Source organism: Mesocricetus auratus, unplaced genomic scaffold (assembly GCF_017639785.1).
Source record: "Mesocricetus auratus isolate SY011 unplaced genomic scaffold, BCM_Maur_2.0 Super-Scaffold_100676, whole genome shotgun sequence".
Lineage (NCBI taxonomy): Eukaryota > Metazoa > Chordata > Mammalia > Rodentia > Cricetidae > Mesocricetus > Mesocricetus auratus.
In genome coordinates, this window is record NW_024429266.1 from 177,609,674 (window position 1) to 177,634,054 (window position 24,381).

The window sequence follows — 24,381 nt, forward strand, 5'->3', positions numbered from 1 at the left end:
TGGCACTCACTGCCTGCCATCGCTTTTCCTTTATATTTCTTCCTTTTAAATTCTATCATTTATCATTCATCTACTCATTAAGAAATACACCTGCAGTATTTTCCCTATTCTCCCTCATTACCCATCCCTCATCTGCTAGTTGACCTTGTCACTGTCCATTGCCTTCCCTTACTTCAGTATTCATGTGAGTTACACATTGATCTCCATGAAGCCATCTCCTCAAGATCTATTCTGTAGTCCCAGTTAGAGCTTTACTTTGAAACAGTCTGTCAGGTCCCAAAGAAATCCTGAGACAAATGACCAACTGAGGTCATACCAAAGCACACCCTGCCTGCCATGACTACTCAGTATTTATGGCTGCTCTCTGCTCTTCTCACCACCCTCTCCTACCTCCTATTCTAAACCTCTCCAGGCCCAGAGGTTTCCCTTTCCTTCCCCCAGCTCCCCTTTCCTACATAACCCTGCCATTTTGGCCATGTGTTCTCTTGGCTCATCTCTTGGTCCTCCTTGGTTCTGTTGGCTGACCATCTCTCTTGGTTCACTTGCCTCCCTCTCTCTTCTCTTCCTCTCTCTTCTCTTCCTCTCCCTCCCTCTCATGGCTTGGTTCAGTATGGACCCTTCCAGATGTCTCTGATTGAACTCTCCCTCAAATCTACAACAAAATCCTTCTCTTCAGTCATAATTTGGAGTGGCCATGTCCTAATTTTCATTCAAATTCTACCACTCAAATGGGATAACTTTTAAAATTTCTAGGAAGAATTGAAAATGATGAAAAGTGATGTGACAAGTTTTGAAATGTACCAAATATAGAGTCAAAAAATAGATACAAGATTATTTCAACTGAACAAATAAAATTTATGAACTATTTTTAGTCAGAACAATGGGAATAGAAGACATGGATTAGGCTTTCAGTATGATAGAATATCATGATTGCCAACTAGAATTCAATATCTAACAATAATGTTTTAGAATATGACTAGGCTGCTTGCTTTTCCTAGCTACTGAATATAGACCAGCAGTGAACACAGCTGAGCAAATGTCTGTGAAGTAGGATGTCATGTCCTTTGGGCATATGCCCAGGAGCAGTATAGCTGGATCATATGGTAGATCTGCTTTTGGCCTTTTTAAAAATTCACTACACTGATCTCCATAATGGTTGCACCCATTTACAATCCCACCAACAGTGAGTGAGAATTCCACTTTCCCAACATCCTTGCATTTGTTATCATTTTCTTGATAACTGATGAGTGGTAAAGATTAGTAGCTTTGGTTTAAATAATATATTCCAAAGATGAGATGTTGTAGAAACAAGACTAGAAGCCAAGAACTCTACTGGCCTTAGTCTTATAGCTGGTGTGTACACATGGCAGGGAGCTCAGCATCTCAGGACTAGATACAAAGAGAATCGTGGAGTTTGACGCATTTATGGTCAGGAAGAGTAGAATTCTGAATGTTCAAGAACACTGAGTATACTTGCAAAAGACCTTAAGATGATGGGTGGGGCCCAACTAAAGCCAAGGGAGTGGGAGATGGCAGCTCACCCACAGCAGATTTGTAAACCACTGGGGATCCTGGGGTTTGAGTGCCAAGTCTCTTCTCTTCCATGGTTGATTTTGGACACTATTTAAATGTAATTTTCTCTTTTGTTTTTCTTGGTTAATGTTGTTTAAACAAAATAATGGATTTCATTGAGACATTTTGAAACATTTGTGTCATGTACTTAGATCATATTGTCCTCTCTCATCTCCTTCCCCTGACCTCCTTCCCTCTTTCCAAAAACTCTCTCTTACTGAATCTATGTTTCATTCTTTAATCCACATTTTACACGTGTTATTTGTTTTTCTGAGTCCAGCTCATTTGGCTTAACATTATGATTTGTTCCATCAATTCCCCTACAAACATGGCTGAATAGAGCTCCACTGTGTATATATTTGCTCCCCAAATTTACATTTTTTGCTTGAAAAATACCTCCTGATCATTGAATCTGCATGCAAGTTAAAATGGCAAAATATTCCTTTTGTTCCCTTGAAAAGTATATGTATTTTAGGCATATTCTTTTTACATTTTTAAAATTTTTTTGAAATTTAAATATAATTACATCATTTCCCTTCCTAAACATATATAAATATATAAACACATGTGCTCAGCCCTTATCATATTCATATACTTTTTAGACTTTTTGAGAATTTCATACATCATTTACATTTATTTTTATCATTTTTACCACTCCCCTTCTAACTCCTTCAGTAGCTTCCTCATAAATTCATGACTCCTATAATTGTTGTTACACACACACACACACACACACACACACACACACACACACACTATTGAGCCCACTAGTGTTCCTCTTCTGTACATGCTTTTAGGGATGACCACTTGATTGGCAGACCTGTCAGGAAACTTTCCCTGGAAAAGCCATATTCTCCATCGTTTACCAATCAATGGTTGCCTACAGTTCTCCATCTAGGAATGGGGTCTTGTGAAATTTCCCCTTTCTGTATTGTTATGTAAACTGATGACATCATTATTCAGGTCCTGTTTATTCAAGAACATAGTTGAGATTTCATGTGTGCAGCATTCCTGTCAGGTCTACAAGACACTATCTAACAGTAGCTGTCTTATTCTTTTTACTTGTATGCTTTGTGATGTACCCTAAATCTTAGATATGAGTTGTATTATAGACGCAGTAGCTGGAACTGAATACCCCACAATCACTTATTCTCTGCTTTTTATCAAGTTGTGAATTTCTGTAATCTCCTTTCTCTGAGGCTGCAAAAAGATGCCTCTTTGAGGAAGGTGAGGACTACACTTATCTGTGGGTATAAGGATGAATATTTAGAATACAGCTAGCAATTATATTGGGTGAGGAAATGGCAGCAGTAGGTTCTCCTCTCCAGCCATGGGGAGTTGGCTAGGTGTTTGATACCAGACAAAAAGTCCTTCCTGTTGAGTTCGGCTTCAGTTCAATTAGACAGCTATTGATCACCCCAAGATAAAAGTGTCCTTTTAGGTACCTTTGTGACTTTTTTATGGGCCTGGTCACTGTTCTTATTCATAGGTTTACTAGGTAGTTATGACTGTAAGAATCACTTTCAAATTCTATGAGAGTTAGTCCTCGGAGATATGACTTCCAGGTCAGTTCTAGCAACATTCCTGCAAACCCTGTGATATCACAGCAATGGAGGGCAATGTCAATAGCCTATTTTGAGTCTCGGGAACCCTTCCTGACCAACTAACTACTCAAATGGGGGTGTTCTTATGCCTGGAATTGTGATTTTTGTTAGACAATCTATGACTTTTGGAGGAAACATATCACCCCTTGCATTGCATAAAGTGTGTTGTGTGTGTGTATGTGTGTGTGTGTGTGTGTGTGTGTGTGTGTGTGTGTTATTTTTAAGTAATCCTATAATGTTTCCCTATGGATTTTTCAAACATCTTCAGTAGTTTCTCCCTCTCCTTCCTCTCACTCTATATTAGCCCCACTTACCCCCTCCCACAGACCCCGTGTCCTACAGTCCTCCTCTCTAGAGGGCCTTCTCCCTCCTCCCCAAATAGTCCCTTTCTACTTTCCTGGATTTCAGGTTCTATACTACAATCTAAAGTTTGGAACTAGAATCAACAAAAGAGAACAAGTGGCATTGTTTGTCTTTCTGCCTCTGGGTTACCTTCCTTGATGTAATATTTCCCAGTTATACTTATTTACCTGCAAATTTCATGATTTTCATCTTTTCACACCCAAATAAAATTCCAGCATGCATATGTACCACATTTTTGTTATCCATTCCTCAGCTGAAGGACATTTAGTGAGCTCCCTCTTTCAAGATCATGCATGTAGCCCAAAATGGCCTGAACCCAGTGACAGGCTGAAATGTGATATAAAAGCCTAGGCCCTGGCACAGTGCCAGTCAACTCTGACGTACCAGTCCAGTCCAGAGTTCCCTGTGGGGTGCATGTGAACACCACCTGCTGCACACTAGGCTCACTGGACTCAGTCGGTTCGGGTGATTAATGACACATAGGGCAAGAACTAGAAAGGGCCTGCCAGTAGGTAAATCTTAAAATCTCTTTTACTTTCAGCACATGCTTTAAAATGGGAGAGAAGATGCTATCCATGAAATGATAGTGTCTACATCACTCTTTTCATTATGCTAGATCAAGCATTTCTGCTCTTGACCTCAAGGATATGTCCGAGGGAATATCTCACACCACATGGGTGTTTACTGCAGTTGGAAGACATCACTGCCCCAAAATTTACTTCTTCTGCCATTTTCTGTTATGAATTCAGCACAACTTCTCAGCTTTCTATCCTGGATAATAGCCTTTTGTGAGCCACTCAGAGCTACCTGGATGCTGAGGAAGTAGGACTGAGAGAAAGCCCCTAAGCAGGATCTCTGGGGGTCATTTGACCAGAGGAACCTGCTCACTCTCTGGTGATAATAGCCCAGAGATGCTCTGATCTTCCATCTTCTGCCTCATCTGCTCCAGTATTGAGTGGTGCACTGTCCTTGACCATTTTTCTTTTGGAGTCCTGGTGCTTTTGATTAAGAGCAGTGAAAATTTGCCAGCCAAACTTTGGGCACATTTGCTGCAAACATTTCCTTACTTTGTTCCATATTTTTATTTCTGTTTATAGTAAATTTTTTAGTCTTAAGTTTTTACCAAATTTAAATCAAATCCCTCAGGATATCTTCTCTAACCCCACCCAAACCTTAGATTCCTTCCTCTCTGTAGCACTGGGCCTGATCCAAATATCAGGTCCTTAGTGGGAGAGGAGGCTGTCTTGTCACAAGGTCTCCAGCTCTGGGCCAGGCAGTCTTGCAATCCTGTGCCTTCTCTAAAGGCTTCCCCAGCTCCTCAAGGAGTTACCAGGATCTTTTCCAGGCAATTGCCAGAGTCTTCAGAGAGGGAGCCTTCTGAGAAGTTAATTCCCACTAAAGCACACTGGGATTGTTACATAGTCAGCTCCTCACCTAGATCGCTGTGCTGTTTGACTTGTACATTTGACTCTCCATGCCATATGGAGTATATATATTTTGATACTCTGAAACATCGTCTTGGATGGTTCTCTAGTAAATGGTCTCCAACTCATTTGTTTTCCAATTCATTTATTTACGGCTTTTAGCGTTTGTCCTGCCATCATGTTATGTCCCCAGCAGAGAAGTACATGAACTTGGATTGTTTCTTGCTGGCCAAGCTATCTGTGCAAAGATGCATCAAAACATTCTGGGCCAGGAGGGGCTGGGACCTTGGCCAGGAACCCCTGATGGTAGGACAAACAGGTCTTGAGGAAAAACCAGTGGTCTCAGCCAGCCTGACGTTAGTGAGATGGCATATGTCATTCAGTAGTCACGACAAAACATCTATAGGGAATCCTAGCTCCTCTGAGGGCAGCCATGCTATTATGGTGTTTACTGCAGGGGGTGGCAGGAACAACAAAAATGACAAGTGTCCAGGAGGATGTGGAGAAGTCAGAGCTCTTATGCTTTGCTGATGGAGATATGAAATGAAGCAGCCAAGGTAGGTGACAGTACGGCAGTTCCATAAAAATGAAGCACAGAGTACCACACTGTACTATCCAGCAGTTCCACTGGATTTGCCCTGACTTAGGAATGTGCACTTAGACCACCTTGCATGCCCATATTCATAGTAGCATTGTTTACATGCATTAATCCTGAGGACATTATACTAAAGGGAATCAGTTAGTCACGAAGGGTCTATCATCCCACTGCTATTCTGTAGCTAAAATAATCAAATCTACTGAGACTGGGGTAGAACAGTAGACTCTAGCGACTAGGCCAGGACCAAAATTGGTTATGTTGCCTGTACAACAACATACATGTATTTAATATAAATAGATTGTACACTTTAAAAGGATACCAACAAAAGAAGGAGCCAAGAGAGAGAAGGGGTCAAGGAAAACTGTATCCCCAACAGACCCAAAGACTCCTACCCTGAAAGAGAAGGGACCCTTGCAAAATCAAGCCATCTAGACCGAAGGCATGGTATATTATAGTAAAGTCAACTGGATGCTAATGCACACAGGAAGCTGCATTCTGCATCCTTAAAACTGTGGGAGTTCATGCTCCCATTCTGTAAGAGAAGCATCGAAAGACAGGGAGGAGTACCATGGAATTCATCCCAGCAAACCAAAACTACCCTGAAGTTATCCATCACAGTCCCAAAGGCCAGAAGGATAAGAGATGGCATCTATTAAAAGAATCCACAGCCCTAGCCAGCAGCCAGAAAGCAAAGACCTCAGCCTCTACTGAAGGAAGTACATGAAACAGGGGCGTGGAGCAGGTCAGAAAGGGGCGACCAGCTTATGGAGAATCCAAGAAGCACAGTAGGACTTCCAATGAACCTGAAGATGTCCACACCCAGGTTTTAAACCCCATTTCATATAAGCACGTTTCCTCACACAACACAATATTCTTTACAAGCGACTGGCCTGGCCTGGCAGTGTCCCCATGAGTGGAAAGAGGATGCCTGGGAAAGGAAGAAAGAGATCTGAAGGTCAGACACCCGCTAGCACCTGGAAGTGGAACAAGGGACAGGCAACAAAGATGCAGGGGTTTGAGGGGGGAGTGCTGGAGGGAGTAAAGACATGTCCCCTGAAACCTCAGGAAGAAGCTACCCTCCCTTGCGACACCCAGACCTCAGCCCACTGAGACCTGTTTGGTCCTCTGACCTATTAAACTAAGAGATAATTGTAGTAAGCCTCCAAGTCTGCCTTTGCTAAATTTGTTAAAGCAAACAGAGGAAAAGTACATGTATTCAATTCTTTGCTAGTTTATTCCTTCTCAGGCTAGAAAGACATAGAACAAGCAAGCCATCACCCCTCCCCCTGCATATCCCCACATGTGGGCTTCTACCAGCTCCCAGCACTGGAGAAATCAGTAAGTGGTCCAACATGCATGATTAGCATCATCTGCTCAGAAGCCTATAGTGGGGGCCACACTGTGGGGACAGGCAGCTGTTACTGAGGCATGGTGATTGCTTTGTGGGGTCCGCTTGGGTTTATGGCAGCTTTCCTAACTCTGGGAGACCCCGCTGGGCTGCTAGCATGACCTCTGGCTCACCAGTCACCCTTCTCCATCAGGATGTTGAGGCTCCTAAACAGGAGCAGCTTCCACAAGCTGGAAACAGACAATTCTATTTCAGGCAAATTGGATACATTCTATTGTTACAGAGGAGAGGAAGTAGACTCTACCCCACCAGGAGGCTGGATGATGGGTGACTACATTCTATTGTTCAGGAGAAAAAGAAGCAGACGCCATCTCACCATGAGTCTGGATGGCAATTGTCCACTGTGCACTGCAGGTGATTTCTGACATTCCTGCTAAGTGACAACTCAGGGGAAACGTCTCTTCAGAATGCTTGTAAATTTCAGACTGGAGGAACAAAATGAGTTGAATAGTTACTGGTACAAACTCAGGATGGAGGATGGAAAGACATGGAATCCCGGAACCTCCTCATGAGCTGAGGCCATTCCACCAAGTGTGGGAGTGCCACTTCAGGAAACCAAAGCCATCCACTAATGCAAAGTCTGTGCATCCATGTGCCAGCTCCCCCATTTCCAGGAGAAAGGTTTGACCTCCCTGTAGAATATTATGGAAGCACTTGGGGGCTGAAACCATGAGAAATGAAAGGCCTAAAAGGGGCCATTTCTTCATTCCAAGGCAGCACATAATTTCCTCAGACTGTGGTAGGAACTTAATTTCCAACTCTATTGCTTCCCTGTTACCTGGAAGCAGAAAGCAGCAAATTCATCAACCCTAATGTATTCCTTTGGCAATGCCTTTAAAGACAGAGCCGAATTTTCCCACAGTATAGTAAGATGAGGGTATAAGAGTGTTACATAGCTTGCTTACATTGCAGACAAACCTCCTGCATGTCTAGTGGTGAAATCCAGGTAGAAACTCTCCACAGCCATTCTATTACATCACTTGTCCCTGAGAGCTGAAGGCTAATGTTTTACCTCATCTGCTTGGCACAGTTCATGAGAATGTGTATGACAATGCTGATGCTAGTGTAAAAACTGTCCATGGAGTCATCTTAATGTCTAGGCCCTTCTCTAAGAACCAGACATCAATCCAGAGAAAGGCTGTTGGTCCAGGGGAAACATTGGACCTCAGCAGCATCCACGGAGCTCGGGACATCCTAATCAGACACCATGATGCTCGTGGCTTTGAGTCATCATCTGAACATCTGCTGAAGTCAGTCAGCCAGTGGCCTACTAGACAGCCCAGGCCCAGGAGAGAAGATAGCTTTGAGACTCACATGCACCCATCAACAAGAGTTTCTAGGGATCTCTCATGTGCCCTTCTTCGGCCATGGATGGATGTGAACTGTGTGCCCACTAACCATCTGGACACACAGTCCTCACCATGAGTAATTCTGGGTTTCACCCAGTATTCACGAAAAAGGTACTTTAGTTCCCACTAACCCACAGGTTCCCATTAACTCACAGGACACCACCACAGCCTCCAGTGATAAGTCACAAAGAAACAGGCCTGAATAATAGTAATTATCCCTGAGTTTCAAATGCAAACCAGATATTCTTGGCCCAACAACTTATTCCACAGTGACCTAACAGGCTAAAGTGGTCCTGATATCACTAACCTAACCAGATGTTTCAGAATTCATGTCCTAAACCTCCCTTTCAGAGGTTTGTTTTCTTATCTACAAAGTGGATCAGCATGACTCTGACAGATCCTGTCAGTGATGATGTGAAGAGTCATGAGATAACAGAAATGGACCCTTGTTTGAAAACAACAACAACAAAAAGCAACTACTGCAGCCTTTATATCAAAACTATATTTTACCAACGTAAAGAGTTCCAGTGGGGGATCACACTGAAAAAAATTAATTTTCCTGTATTCACACTTGATGAGCGAGCCAAGAACGAATCTTTTTCCACAGTGATTTCCTGGCAGTCTAAGGCAGGTAAGGACTCCAAGAAGAGGGATGCTCGTGTGCTGAAGGCAAATGTCAGGAAAGCCTACAATGTGATACAGCTTATCTGGCGACTGAGGGAAAATGGTTTATACCGTTGGTTTAGTTACCCAGTTTCTGTGCGGGTTAAGGTAGGTCACCTCCATCGTCAGTCTACACTTTAAACAGAGACTGCTGCTGGGGATGTAGCTCAGTAGTAGAGCATTTGCCAAGCATGTGTAAGACCTGGGTTCCATCCCTGGCACTGCAACTAATAAAAGTCGGAATTAAAATGCTGGCTATAACACAAAAGTCAAGCAAAAATAAATATGACATTACCATATGACCCAGAAATCCCACCTCTGGATATGTACCCAACGTAATTGAAAGCAGGGACTCGAGTAGACATTTGCAGGCTTGTGTTCACTGCAGCATCATTCGCATGGCCAAAGGTGCCCACTGACAGAAATAAGCAAATGTGGTAATGCAACTGTAAAGTACTATAAAAAGAAGAAATCCGAAACTTGTTCCAATGTGGGTGAACCATGAAGACAGGTACTGAATGCCCACACCTCGGAGGGTTTCTCAACAGACTCAGGTTCATAGACAGAAAGGGCTGGTGGTTCTTGGAATCAAGGGAGAGGGGTAGGATCAATTGTTCAGAGACCAACACTGAGTCTTAGTGTAGAAATGGACATTAGCCATGGATGTTCAATAGTGGGGACACTGTTAATGTTGTATCATTCTTATTTTACAGAAGTAAAGTACGAGAAGATTCTGGAAGTGCCTAGTCTCCCACAACTTCTTCAGGACCTTGGGAGGAAGGACAGCACAGTAGAACATAGGACTTCCTCCCCCCACCCCCCACTCCCCACCCCCCACCCCATGTGTAAGTCAGCCAATGCATTGGAGAAGCCTACAGCCTGCATCCTCCAACAGGTGCAGACCAAGTGTCCACAGCCCACTCTTTATGTCCCATGTAAGTCAGCCAACGTACCAGGAAAAGGCATGCTGCTGGAACAAACAGTCCTTATGATGGTAATGATTCTGACTGGGCCAGGCATCATTGGGAACACCCCACTGGAGAGCCTCGAGCCTTGCTGGCAAACTGGGCATCTCCAGACCTGTACATTGGTACCCTCCTTAACTCCAAGATTCTGGTAGATCTGGCACTTATTTTTTGCAAATGCATAACTCAAACACCCACCCATGTTGTCATGGTGACAGTCTCCCCACAATCAAAAGGACACCAATCACAGTGGCTTAGGGAAGGATTGTGACATCTGCAATGACCCTATTTCAAAAGGCCACATGGTAAGGTACTGACAGGCTGGAACTTCAACAGATATCATGTAAGGAATACATAATTTAACCTTAACATGTGCTACTGTCAATCTCTTATCTTTGATATTGTACTACAATTACATATATCTTTAAAAAGTCACCATGGAGAGTGAGCCCAAAGAAGGAACATAGCATTCTGTTTTTTAATTTTGCAACTTCCCAGAAGTCTGTAATTGAATCGAAATAAAAGATTTTGTTTTGTTTGATAAACAGGGATCAAGTGAGATTCCACCAACTTTTCATCTTCACAGACATTTTTATTTAATATTTCCAATTTTTATAGAAAATATTTTCTCTCATATTTTCCTGTGGTTTGCTAAATAGATCTCATACTTTTAAGTGAGCTAGTCAGCAGCTCTGAGACTTTGGTCAGACTTCTCTTATTGCAACCCTTCCAAGAATTTCAAATAAATCACCAAACCTCCTACGCAATGATAACAATTTCTCAACCCTACAGACAGCAGAAGTGCCTATAATTCTAAAAATGTTCACTCCTCTCTGGCCTCAGGTTACCATGGTTTGGTCTTGAGGATCTGGGGACATTTTTCTTGGTCTTTACAAGGGAAGACTGAAGATCACTCTGGGATTTGTGGTCCCTTTATGCTCCAATAAATGACTTGAAGCAACAAGACACAGAGGCGTAGGAGCAGAGTCCTCTGGAGGTGTGTCAAGAAGGCCTAAACCTGCTGTTTCCTCCAGTTCACTTAGGTCTCTAGTCAGAGGGACAACCCTGAAGAGGTTAAGTGGCTGTCAAGGCCTAGTGACATCCTCATCCCAGTGGCTTGATGCTCAGAGAGAGGAAGGAAGATGAACGCAGGACTAGACCAATCAGCAGGTACCAAAATGTAGGTAAACAAAAGTTAGTCCTAGTGTTCCTAAAGAACTCAGTGGGATAAACATGGGCACAACAACTCATATTTCAAAATACTAGATGGCTCCAAATTCCTTATCACATAAAAATGATAAATGTCTTAGGGTATGGGAATGCTACTTATCCTGATTTCATTGTTATCCTGGACTTTTGCACTGGACACCATAATATTTAAATATTATACATATTATCTAACTATTAAAATATTAATTAGGCTATGTATGATTATGTATAGTGAGACCTGTTAGCTCAGCACTCAAGAGTTTTGAGCAGATGGAGCAAGAGTTCGAGGCCATCCTGAGCTACACTGTTACAAACTGACATCTCTTAAAATAGAGAATTCATGGTGAGACCCAGAGCAAAAGGAAGTTAAAAGTCTGGCCATGGTGGCAAGGTAGGGGGTGGGGATGAGAATTATTCTAGTTTCCTGTTGCTGCATTGCAAATTACCATGAACTCCGTAGAATAAAACATCTATATTATCCCAGCTTCTCGTAGGTGAGAAGTCTTGGCAAGGGGAGTCCTGAGAGTCTCAGGAGGCTAAAGTCAAGGTGTAGGTCAACATGCTTTCCCTTCTGGTGCTCCATAGCCTTCAACACTCAGTGGTTGCTGGCAGAATTCAATTTCCTTGCAACTGTAGGATGGGGTCCAAGTATTTTCCTTGCTGGGCATTTTTCAGGGTTATTCTCTGCAGCTCAAGGTATTTGATTCCCTGAAGGACCAAGCCATGGACAGGAAAACTCGCTTCCTCAAGGCTAGCTGACACTTCCTTTCATGTTTGGAATCGCTGACTTCAAAAAGGACCACATGGTTTTAAAGATCAGATTAACATCCCTTTTCACTATCTTAAAGTCAGCTCGGGAGGTTCAACGCATCTGCCAAGTTTCTCACCTCTGAAATAAAGGCCTGGAAGAAAAGCCATCCTATTCAGAGTGCTGTCTATCTCTGTAACGGGGACTCTCTGCACAGGTCCATCTGGGAGTACTAAGAGTGCAGACACAGAGCCAGGGCTGGACGCATCCTCACTGGACCACAGCTGGCTATCTGGAGCCCCTGGGGCCCTAGGACAGGTGGCACTGACATATATCATGGGCAATTCCAGAACCCCCACATTAGGGGTACCAGAGTACGTGAGGAGCCTCAAGGTTCATGAATTTGTCCAGACCATGCTAGCCCTTCAGATAAGTCACCAAATGTCCCCAGAAAAACTATGACTTTAGCACCTTGGGTAAGAGAAGGGTCTGTTCTCAGTAGTGGCCACTTGTGTTCTTCGGCTCGCCCAGCCTGCATGTGGGGAAAACATTCATATTCTCTGTTTTTTGCTAGAAGATGGATATGGGAGCCTACCCTGGGAGTCTGTCAGAACTGGCTGGGCTCAGATGCCTGCCAGCCAAAGCCTGCAGACAACAGGGCAGAATGGTCTCCTGAAGACCCAGATCCAAGACCTGATGGGGACAGGCATGGAAGTTCAGTAAAGGCCAAAGCATGCTGCCTGGAAAAGAATCTCCTGCACTCATGGGCCTAGGGAGCCATCTCTCCCCAAAGTCCATGTGTGGGGGGTTGAGCTTCCCAGGAGTCTGTTAAAAGGAAGATGTCATGGCAGAGATATGTGCAGTTACGTGAACTGTGGGACACTATGGTCTCCCCAGATGCTGACTTCTTTTTTTTTCAAGTCAGGGTTCTCTGTGACTTTGGAGGTTGTCCTGGAACTTGCTCTTGTAGTCCAGTCTGGTCTGGAATTCAGAGATCTGCCTGCCTCTGCCTCCCGAGTGCTGAGATTAAAGGTGTGCCCCACCAATGCCCGGCTGACTTCTTATTTTTAAGACAAAGACAGTAAGCAACATATTTGTGCTATCAGGAAACATGAAAAGGTCACATGGTGTCAGGGATGGCTGCTGTCACAGCCTTTGGCCACATGGTTAGTGACAGCTTCCGAGACTAGAGATGTGTAGTGATGCCTTACCTGAGATAGACTATCCTACTCTTCTTCTAGCCACACCTGTGACTCACTGGAAAGTAGAGGACATTTGTTTCTCTACATCTCTGTGTCCAGACCTGGAAGACTGCAAATATAACCTGCCAGGTCTAAGATCTGTCCATGAAATCACCCTCCAGGCTCTGCTCTCCTCATTCAGTGTTATGGTTATCCTGAGAGCACAGTGCCTCACAGGCAGAGATGGAGAGGGAGGGGTCTCCCAGGCAGAGATGGAGAGGGAGGGATCTCCCAGACAGAGATGGAGAGGGAGGGGGCTCCCAGGCAGAGATGGAGAGGGAGGGGGCTCACAGGCAGAGATGGAGAGGGAGGAGACTAGAAAGCAAGTTTTAAGCAGCTTGTGTGGGTGGGGACAGGAAAAGAACCCCACCAGCAGGGCCCTGCAGGACATTGTCCTTGTCAGTCCTTGTCACCTCTGTGTCCTCAGGTAAGGTCACCACTGTGACCACACCCACAGGGGCCTGCAAAGGTGGTGAACAGGGCTGCCTCCAGCATCCGTGGTTAGAAGGTTGAGGGGCAGGGGTAGGTGACTTTAGAAATGCGGAAAGGAAGATGAGTACAGCTTGTGGTAGCTAAATGAGCACCTATTACTCAGTGAGCCACTAAATACATCAAAGTTCCAAGTAGAGCCACTCACTAGAGGTAACCAAAGAGGATTTCCAGTATAGCCTACTCAGGTTGCTACAAGAAGCACCGCAGACTAGTAGGTTCTAACAGTGGAAAGTAAGGCAGGAGTCTCAGTTCCAACGCTGACAGAGTCAGCCCCTTCTGAACCCACCTTTTGGCTTGCAGATGTCTCACTCACATGGTCGTCACTCCATGTGTCCTATGTCATGGTATATGTCCTAGTCCCTTCTTCTAAAGATACCAGTCATGTGGGATTGGTATTACCAAGGGTCCCAAATGTGGAAATACAACACCGTTGGAAGGTTTCCCTTGTGTCTGTCACACCCTTCTCTCTGGGCACCAGGTTTTCTGTCCTGATAGGAAGCCATTAGATAGTGATGTCTTCCATCACTAGAAGAGCTGACTAAGCAACCACAATTGTAACCGTGGCAACAGACACATCAGAGAAGCCTGAAGTCTGTTTGCTAAAATACCTGGTAGGTCACAATTCCTCACCTCTGGTACTGACTGGTCAAGTATGTGATAGAAGTGAGCTAAAAAGTGTCCTTGAGCAGGTGCTCTATAGATTCAGAAACACTCATCCTTACCTCAGACCCCAGGAGTGGAGCTGAGCCAGACAAGATGATGCCTTACTTCCGGCAACATTGGGCATCTTGTCCTCATTGGGCCATTCCAGGTTAGGGGTGGTTTCCCCTTGTCCATGGACTCCCAGTGAGTTTTTCTGATCCTGAAGAAAGAAATGTCCTGGGATACGGAGGCTATGACACAGAGTGTGCAGCAGTCAGAGGGATCATGGTGACTCCTCTGAGTCACAGGTGTGTTGGGAAGATACGTCAGCAAGAGCTGAGGTACCATGGGAACCTCTCATCCCTAAGTCCCAGGAGCTCTGCTTGACAGTGGACCCTGACTAGGGAACCACATGAGAACCACCAGAACCCTTCCAGATATGCTGCTTCTCCCTTGGGATTCCAGTACATGATAACTGCTCCCAGGGCACAGGTTGGCTTGAGCACTTCCATATTCAAGCAGAGACGGCCTATCAGATTCTGGGTGACTGATCTAAGGTAAAGGATTGTTTGGCAGCCACAACTGGGGGAGGCCATGTGTTTTGATCTCCCTTTATGATGGGGCCATTTCTCAGGGAAGGTGGTCAAGGATATGATGCCTTAATCTCAACAGATAGCCCCGCTGTGACCTGCATCCATTCAGAGACCTCAGAAGTTTGTATCTGAATGACAAGGGAATTGTCCTTAGATCTGCCCACCTCTGTCCACAAGGACCAGAAGGACAGCTCTCACTCTAGAAGGGAGGACCACAGTCAGCCCAAAAAACCATTCCTCACGGCTCCCGGCAGCAAGGTGCCATCCAAATCCTCCCACTGTGGCCTATTGCCCTCTTCCTGAAAAGCACAGGCTTGTTGTAAATGACAACAGAGGTGATCTGGCAGAGTGGAAAAAGGATTCACAATATTATAAAGTGGATACATGGGGCATGAAGTGCTGTACATCATTAAGACCTCCAGATTAACCAGGTGAGGTTTGTGGACAGGACGAAGGGGACAGTCTTGGAAGACAGGGTTTAGTGTGTATGTCACAATTTAGCATCAGCATAGCTGGTGGATTTTTTTCATTGTGTGTGTGTGCACATGTGCATGTACATATTCACATACATACATATTTCTTTTATTATAGAAAACAAAAAAGAAACATTAAACAAGGATTAGAGGAAAGGGCGTTGGAGGTAGAAGGTGGAAGGCATAAGGAAGTGGATGGTTGAATTCCTTGGGAATGTAGGAAGCAATGGTCCCTCCAGTTTTATGAAACTACGGTTAATGAGTGATGGATGGAGACCTGAACCTCATCTGTTTTATTATTTGCTTAGTGTAGTAAAAAATTGGAGAAAAAATAATGTAAAGTGTCAGGGAGAGTTCAAGACCTAAAATGGACCATCTGAAACATGATCTGACAAAAGGACACTATGAACCTGATCCAGGAACTTTAATTCCACTGGAGGGAGTACAAAACCTCCTGCCCTGTAAAATATATGTTACATTTGGTTATTTGCCCTGAGGGAAGGAAGCAGGAGGCTCATCTCTGCTTCCTGAATACTTGCTGAACTCTGCAGGGGATGTGGTAACTGTTGCTACACAGTAAACGCTCTGTTCACTGTGTCTGTCCAAGCTCCCGGCCTGTGGCCTGATACCTGTCTTTGCTTCCATGGTCCCTCTGTCTGAAATTTCCTATCTGAGATGGGATGTCCACACCCAACCTTATTTTCAACATCACTTTGCACACTTCCTGCACCATGGGCCTGGTCTCTGGGTCTGAATTCCTGAAAGGCAGCCTGGTTCTCATATTGATAGCCAGACTTCCTGGACCTGCTATGTTGAATCATGGATTCTTATTGGCTGGGTTTATAGTGTGCTGACCTGGTTTGAATTCTCCCACTTCTCGTCCTCTGCCAAGGGTAGACAATGCCCATGGCTTTCCTTTCTGTTCTCCCTCTCAGAGCAGATCACCAGAGCCTGCAAGGTATGGAGGAGGTTTTGAGTTGCCTGTGGTGGAGACCTTGAAAGAGAGTGAAATGTTAAATCATTACATCTTATACTCCCAAGCACAAACCAAAAATTTATAATGTGTCCTTTTGTATACTAAACCAGGAGCAAAATAGACACAAGATCTAGGTAAAGCAAAATTAAAATGGCTGACAAGCCGAACTCTATAAGTAAAAACATTAAGTATGAATGGATTAAACAATGTATCCAGAAAGCAGAATTTGTCAGATTAGATGAGAAAATAAAGTTCAACTATGTTGTCATTTTTTTCTTAGGTCTTATACTACAGCTCATATGCTGAAGCAGAACTTGCAACGTAGCCCAGATGGGTCTTCAACTAGTGATCCTCTGGTTTGTACCTCCTGGGTGCTGGGTGCCATCAACCTGGTTTCAAATAGCATACTCTAGATTCAGAGACACACATTGGCTGAAATTAAAAAGATGGAAGTACATGTCATGCAAGCAGCCACTATAAGGAAGCTGAGGTGGCTATATTGACTCAGACAAAACAAACTTTAAAAGAAAACAAAACATGTTTTCCAGCTGATTTCTGAGGGGACTGACCCAAGAAAGATGCTGATGACGAGGATGTAAGAAGAGGGAGGCAGGGCAAGTACTTCTCCATCACCTTCTCCCCCACATCAAGCAGCACCTCCAGCAGCCTTGCCTGGGCCCCAGCTTTTGCCCAATGAGTCACGCAAGGATAATCATTGGGCCTGGGCCCTGATAGACACTCCTCTACCTTACAGAGGGCTACAGCTCCCTCTAAAACCACTGAGATCTGGTCCCCATTTTTCATCATTTGGGTACCCAGCATCCTCAATTCTGAATACACACAGTGGCCTCCCTTCCCACTTGGACTTTGGATGACTCAAAGGGCAATGCTGTTAAACAAAGGGGAAAAAAGAAATACAATCTCAGCCATTAAACCATAGGAAAGAGTGAGCTCCATGGAAGGAATAGATGAAAAGGGAGACATAGAATAGAATTTATCATGCTCAACACAGCAAGCAGAATCCCCCTAGTATCAATATAGAGGAAGAAAATAACAAATGATAATCCAACAAATCAGAAAATTGCCCAACAGAATTACAAGAGTTAGGACACTAGCCTCAATAAGAGCCATAAATACAAATGCCCCTAAGTCTCTATTTAAGAGATGTGGATTATAATGAATAGATTTTTAAAACAAGGTACAAATATTGCTTGTCTCCAATACACCTCAATGATAAAAAAAATCAAAGACAGAGTCAGCACAGAATACAAAATATCAAGTAAACAGGTTCAATATGGCATAACCATTCTGAAGTATGATAAAACAGACTTCAAATCAGAGCTAATCAGAGGAGATAAAGTATACCATTCCATATTTAAAGGGGAATAATGTATCAAGAAGATGTGACAATTGTAGCCTGTACTAAGCGATAGGGCTCCCAATTTACTAAAAGAAAATGCTAATGAACATAAAGGGTTAAACAGGCTCTGATAAAATAATAGTTTATGATTTCAATAACCCACTCTCATCTTTAAATAAGTCATCCAGACTAGAAACGGGGATACTTTAGAATAAATATACCATAGACCAAATGGACTTACTAGACATTTGCAGAACATCACATCAATTGTTGCAGAGTAGGCATCCTCACTATAGCCAACAGAAATTTCTCTAAGATAATATTCTTGGCCACAAAAAAGACAGGACCACATCCCCTCCAAAAAACCAAAAAGAATCAAAATGAATTCTTGTATCTTATCAAATTGTAGGGAAAAAGACAAAATTACCAAGAGAAAACATGAAACTGTAAAAAGTACTGGAGACTGAGAAACTGCTCTTGAATGACCAGTTGTTACCAGAGACATTGGGAGTAAATTTTGAAGTGTGTAGAACCAAGCAGGGCACTACTGTGCAGAGATGTAATTCTAGCACCATATGGTAAGGAGAGTCATCAAGACTGGAAGAATTCTGGTAGCCTGAACTACATAGTGACGTTGAGAGTAGCTTGGGTTGCACTAAACTGTATTTAAAAGCAAAATAAAATAAATCAAAAATAAATTTCCAGGTTCAAAGGAAAACAGAGGCACCACTTATCAGAACTTTTGGAGTACAGCTAAGTCATCTCTAAGAGGATATAGCTATGAACAGTTACATTAAATTAGAAGGGTCTCACATAAATAATCATGTACCTCATGTATTAGAAAAAGAATAAGTCAAACCCAAAAGTATTAGACAAAGAAATATTAGAGATGTGATAAAACAGCAATGAACTGAAAATAAACGAGTAAAAAGAGTCAGGGATATGAGGCTGTTTCTTTAAAGGAAATGAGCAAATTTGGGAGACTTGTAGGCAAACTAAGAGAAAATTAATAAATCAGAGATGAAAACGAAGGCATTGAAATAGATTGCAGTGAAATCCAGAGGCTCATTAGGAAATAGTTTGTAAATTTGCATTACAAATAAATAGCAGTGTCTAGAAGAAATGGGTAAATCCTCGACAGGCATGACCAGAGCATATAAACAGCCCAAGAAGGGCAGCACCGTGCAATGAGACTGAATAGTAACAAGATGTCTCCCAAAAAAGAAAAGCAGGGCTGGGCATGTTCACTGCTAAGTTCAGCAAAGCATTCAAGGGTGAGTTTACATGCATGCTCCTCAATTTGTTCTGACAAACAGAAAGGGAAGGAGCACTATCAAACTTATGCCATGAAGCCAGTATTGCCCTCCTACCAAACCCAGATGCAGACACAAAATGTGTCTCTGATAACAAAGATGCAAAAATTCCCAATAAAATATCTACAAACTATGTTCAGGAGCACATTAAGAAGATCATACATTCTGGGCGTTGGTGGCGCACGCCTTTAATCCCAGCACTCAGGAGGCAGAGGCAGGCGGATCTCTTTGAGTTCCAGGCCAGCCTGGTCTACAGAGCGAGTTTCAGGATAGGCTCCAAGACAATACAGAGAAACCCTGTCTCAGAAAATAAAAAAGATCATGCATAATAAAGAAGTTGGTTTTGTGCCAGTTCAAGATTGGTTCTGTATATACAAATCAACAAGTGTAATACAGCACACAAATAATCATAAGGACAGGTATCATATTAATAGATACTTTTAAAAGGCCTTTGACGAGCTTGAACACCTCTTCATGATAAAAGCCCTAAATAAACTAGATATCAGAGGAGCATATTTCAACATAATAAAGCTTCTGTATTTAAAAAAAATCCATGGCCAATATTATAATAAATAGGGGAAATTTGAAACCATTAACTCTGAAAACAGAAATAAGACACAGACGCCTCCTTTCCACTTTTATTCCAAATTTAGCTAAAGAGAAAAATAAAAGGATACAAACATTAGTCAAGTTACCCAAATTACTCGAAAGATTTCACCTGGAAACTGAAATCGAATCCGCACTCTGGCAAAGCAGCAGGCTGAGGGTTAGGCTTTCCTCCAGACCCATGGTAGCTTAGAGAATAAGAAATCACTAATTCTTCCTACTGCTTTTTCACTCATTGCAGGTCTGGTTTTGACAATATCTTCCTTCTACTTTTTAGGGAGTCTTGATTATTCTTGTTTTGCTAAGGGGAAAAAACAGCTATTTAAATAGATCTCAAAAAATATCTGCAGTGAAAACTTTAAAACACAAAGAAAAATAATTGAAAAAATAATTCTAAGATGGAAATGCATCCCATGTTCATGTATTGGCAGAATTAATATGAACTTTTCTGTATTATTAAAGCAATCTACAGGATGAGTGCAGTCCTCACTCAAATCTCAACATTCTTCATCAGAACATTGAAGAAAAAAAAATCCTGAAATGCATAAAGAAGCACAAAAGGCTTCAAATAGCCAAGTAACGCTGATCAGAAAGATCCCAAATTACACTACAGAGACGGTAATGAAACCATCATGGGACTTGCACAAATCCAGACAGACCAATGAATGGCAAGAATACTCACAAATAAATACACACAGTCAAAGCCTCCTAACTTTCAACAAAAGGTATTAAAATGCACATTGGAGAAAAGACGGCCTCTTTGACAAATGGTAGTTAGAATCTTTTTTCCACATCCAGAAAGATAAACTAGTCTCATTTCTCCCCCTACTCAAGAATCATCCTAAGGAGTTAATATAAGAAACTTGTAAATGGCTACAGGAAAACACAAAGAAATCACTTCAAGGCATAGGCATAATCACAGACTTTCCAAAAAGAACTCTAGTAGGTCAGGGGAAACAATTTCCCAAATTGCTAAATGGGCTTACATGGAATTTAAAAGCCCTTCATAGTAAAGGAAGCAGCCACAAGAATGATAAAGATACATTAATATCAGAAATGTATACATAGATACAAATGTTAACACCACAACCCCAAATCAATCAAAAAATGGGGCAATAGAATGAACAGATAGTTCTCAAAGGAAGAAATGCAGATGGCCCATAAATACTTGAAAGGTGTTTGACATCCTTAGCCATCATGGAAATGCAATTTAAAACTGCTTTGATATTCCATCTCTCTCAAAATCAGCTTGGTTACCATCAGGAAAAGCAAAAAGAACAAATACTGGAGAGGATATGGAGAAACAGAAACCTAATTCACTGTGTGAGAATGTAAACCAACGAGCCAAGGGGATGAGTAGGAAGGTCCTCAAAAAACTAAAAATAAAACTATGTCTCATCTCTCCTACCCCTGGGAACCATAGCTGTTCATACTGTGTAGTCAGTCCGTAGCAAATGGCCACAGCAGACAATCAGACAACTCTCCCACCCCTGAGTGTGTACCAGAAGACCACAGGAGACACTTGCACACCCATTTGTGTTGCTGCACTATTCACTGCAGCCAACATTTAGGAGCTGCTAGATGCCCACCAACTGATGGATGCATAAAGAAAATGTGGCTTGTGTACACAATGGGATTACAGTCAGCTATAAAAGGAGTGAAACTGTGCAATTTACAGGAGCATGGCTAGGACTACAGATCATGTTATGCAAAATCCAGGCTCAGTAAGGTAACTGCTGTATGCTTCCTCCCATATGCAGAATATGAGTTTAAATATATCTACTCGAATTCGTGGGCATGAAGCTAGAAGCGGAGCTATGATGGAGGCAGAAGAGTTTTAAAAGGAGGGGAAGGCAGAAGGAAGCTAATAGGGAAATGAGCTATGTTCTCGTGAGAATCTAGATTTAACTACACCGGCAGAGATTACAGACATGGACAAACACGCGCACACACACACACACACACACACACACACACACACACACACACACACGCACGCACACACACACACCATGAAAGTAGAGGGAAGCCACTCAGGAGAAAGAGGACCATGGAGAAGTGGAGAGGAGTGACAAGGGGAGGGAGCGGGGGGGCAGTGAGTAACACAAGGCATAGTGATGTATGTGCATGGAAATGTCATAATGAAACCCAGTATTTCATACACTAAGGAAAAATGTTAAAGCAAGATCTTTAACTTAAAGGAAAAACTTATACTGGTTGAATTTCTCTTACTAGACTTTGAGCCAAGAGACAGAGATGAATCAGCCACATAGGGCCACACATTCCTGAACACATGGCCTTCTTGGCCTTCCCCCTGCACAGAGTAGAATAAGGTTGCCGAAATGCATCTGTCACGTGTCATGTGCTTGTGATACAAACACTTCCTGGTCTGCTGTACGTATGTCTTATATTATATTTGATAGGCACCACCCACCAAGAGGAACCAGAGCTGCTCATACTGTGTAGTCAGTCCGTAGCAAGAAGAGAGCAGCATGATGGGAATCCAGGGTTCTCACTGGCCCCTTTGCCAGCTCAGACCACACCAGGAGTGTGAGCTGGATGACTGCCTTGTAGTCAGTCTCTTGCAACAACCTACACAAGACCAAAAGAGAATGGAGGTGGGTAAGTTTCCAGGTCACCGTTAGGTCATGCGCATGAAGCAGCAGGCGGCCATCACAGCCTGGAGAATATGGAGGTGCTCAGTGGAAGTCCTCAGTCCTTGCTCTAAGCAAGGGGCATACCTAGATGCAACTGTGTGACATCAGTCTTTAAGCAACTCCTCTGCTGCTATGCTGTGACCTCCAGGCAAAGAGTCATGGGGACATCTTGCAGGACATCAAATGTGTCTGATGTGACTGATGTCTCGGGACACTTGAGAATGTCCCTGTATTGTTTATGCTAAAAGAACTTGTATTTTTATTTCATAGCACAGAGCTGACCTTTGACATGCTGAGTCACTGGTGAGCTTCCTGAATTAGCCCCCAGGGGTCTGTTGCTCCAGCAATTTGCCATTTGTCTTCTTTCAGATGACAATGTGGCTTTCTTATCCTGTAAATCTTAAGCGCATAAATACCTTTCTACCCACATTGCAACTTTACCCACACAGGATCCACCACTAGATTCTGCTCAGAAAGGCCCTGGGGTGACAATCAGAGCACAGCCCTGGTGGCTTTGCTACTGCTAAGCCCCTTGGGGCCAATCTTCCCTGAATCACAAGGCAATTGCATGGAATGATATCCCAACTTTCTTCAAATGCCAGCTCATTGTGGGGCTGCCCCTCACCATATAAGACAAGTGGCATTGTTTATCAAAGTACAGGGGCTAGACCCCAGGCCACAAGCTCAGAGATGCAACTTTCTCATGGAAGCTTAAAGAAACTAACGTTTTCTAGCCCTGGCTACGAAAGCTCAGGATGCAGAGTATGGAGTGCCTTGCTGATTTCAGAGCAAAAAACTGAGCTGGTTCATCTTCATTATCAGCCTCACTGGACTTTGAATGGCCATAAAAACACAGCTCTGGGTATGTCTGAGATTGTTTCCAGAAAGGTTTAAGCAAAGAGGAAAGATGCACCCTGAGTGTGGGCATTTCCATGCCGTGATCTGGGACTCTGAACTGAATGAGGAGGAGGAAGTGAGCATGAGTATTCTCTGCTTTCTCACTGCAGATCCCATGTAACTGGCGTCTCGTGTTTCTGCTGCTGTAACTGTCCCATGATGTAGTGCACTGCAGACTGAGCCAAAATAAACCCTCCCTCCTTTAAGAAGGTATTTTGTCAAACACTGAGAAAAGTAGCGAATGCACAGTCGATTTCGTTTCCAATCCCAACAATAAGTTGTAATGTTTAAATGGTTCTCAGGTTCAAGTTGGTAATAAATATGACAAACATTAAAATCCCAAGCACACAAATACCTCCCTCAGTTCAGGAATAGTGTCTTTAAATGAAGCAGCCATTTGGCACTTCTTAGGACTTTGGGTTTACTTGGTGTTGGGGATGCAAAATAGTCACGTATTTTATTATTTCCAGCCAATAAATTTACAGTTGGGACAAATTGAGGACAAGGACAGTTTAAACCAACTTAAATCTGCATGGAGGCATTTTCAGTATTTCCAAGCACTCACAGTAACTAATCACATCAGTGACATGTCTCCGACACGGAAACAAAGAAGTCTTTGGTGGTGGTTCGTGGATAGCCCTGGGGTTTCGAGCAGACAGGGTGACTTGGATTCATAGGTGGTGGCTGACGGAAGGAAATGGGGAAGGCTTAATGCTAGAACTGATGTTTTAATTAATTGGGGCCTTCGGGAAGGTCATTCCAGTTGAAGAGAGTACCATTCAAAACTCAGGGAGGCGGACACATGGATTTAAGAAGTGGGTGGGAGGTCTTCCTCTGCAAAAAGAAGAGGTAGGTGAGACCAGAGTGGGAGCTGGGACCGAGCCATTTTCTGATGATTGCTTGATTTCCTTAGGATCACCTTCCAAAAAAGATCCATGTGAGGAAATATTAAATGAGACCTTCAGTCAGGCCTATAATTTAATTTTTTTTCTTCTTTGCCTGTAAGTAATTATGTACTCAGAATGTATAGCCCAAAGAACTGAGGCAGAGGGAATGGAATTGGGAAGCCAGATTTCTCACACCAAACTCTGTAAGTGGTTCTGGGGTAAGCCCCAGGGGTCACGGGTGTTCGGGATTATGGGTGTCAAGGGCAATGTAGGGCGAGACATAAAAGGTAGTCCCACAAGACTGCAATGGAGCTGAAAGTTCCTGTTGTGCAGTGACATTG

General features: G+C 43.2%; 1 long non-coding RNA gene across 1 annotated transcript; it reads left to right on the plus strand.

Annotated features, from left to right (window-relative positions):
- The first annotated feature begins 10,943 nt into the window (after positions 1-10,943).
- Positions 10,944-12,072, plus strand: LOC121136695. Its single transcript, XR_005873750.1, has 2 exons — positions 10,944-11,126; positions 11,831-12,072. It is a non-coding gene; the product is annotated as an uncharacterized LOC121136695 (long non-coding RNA).
- The last annotated feature ends 12,309 nt before the right edge of the window (positions 12,073-24,381 follow it).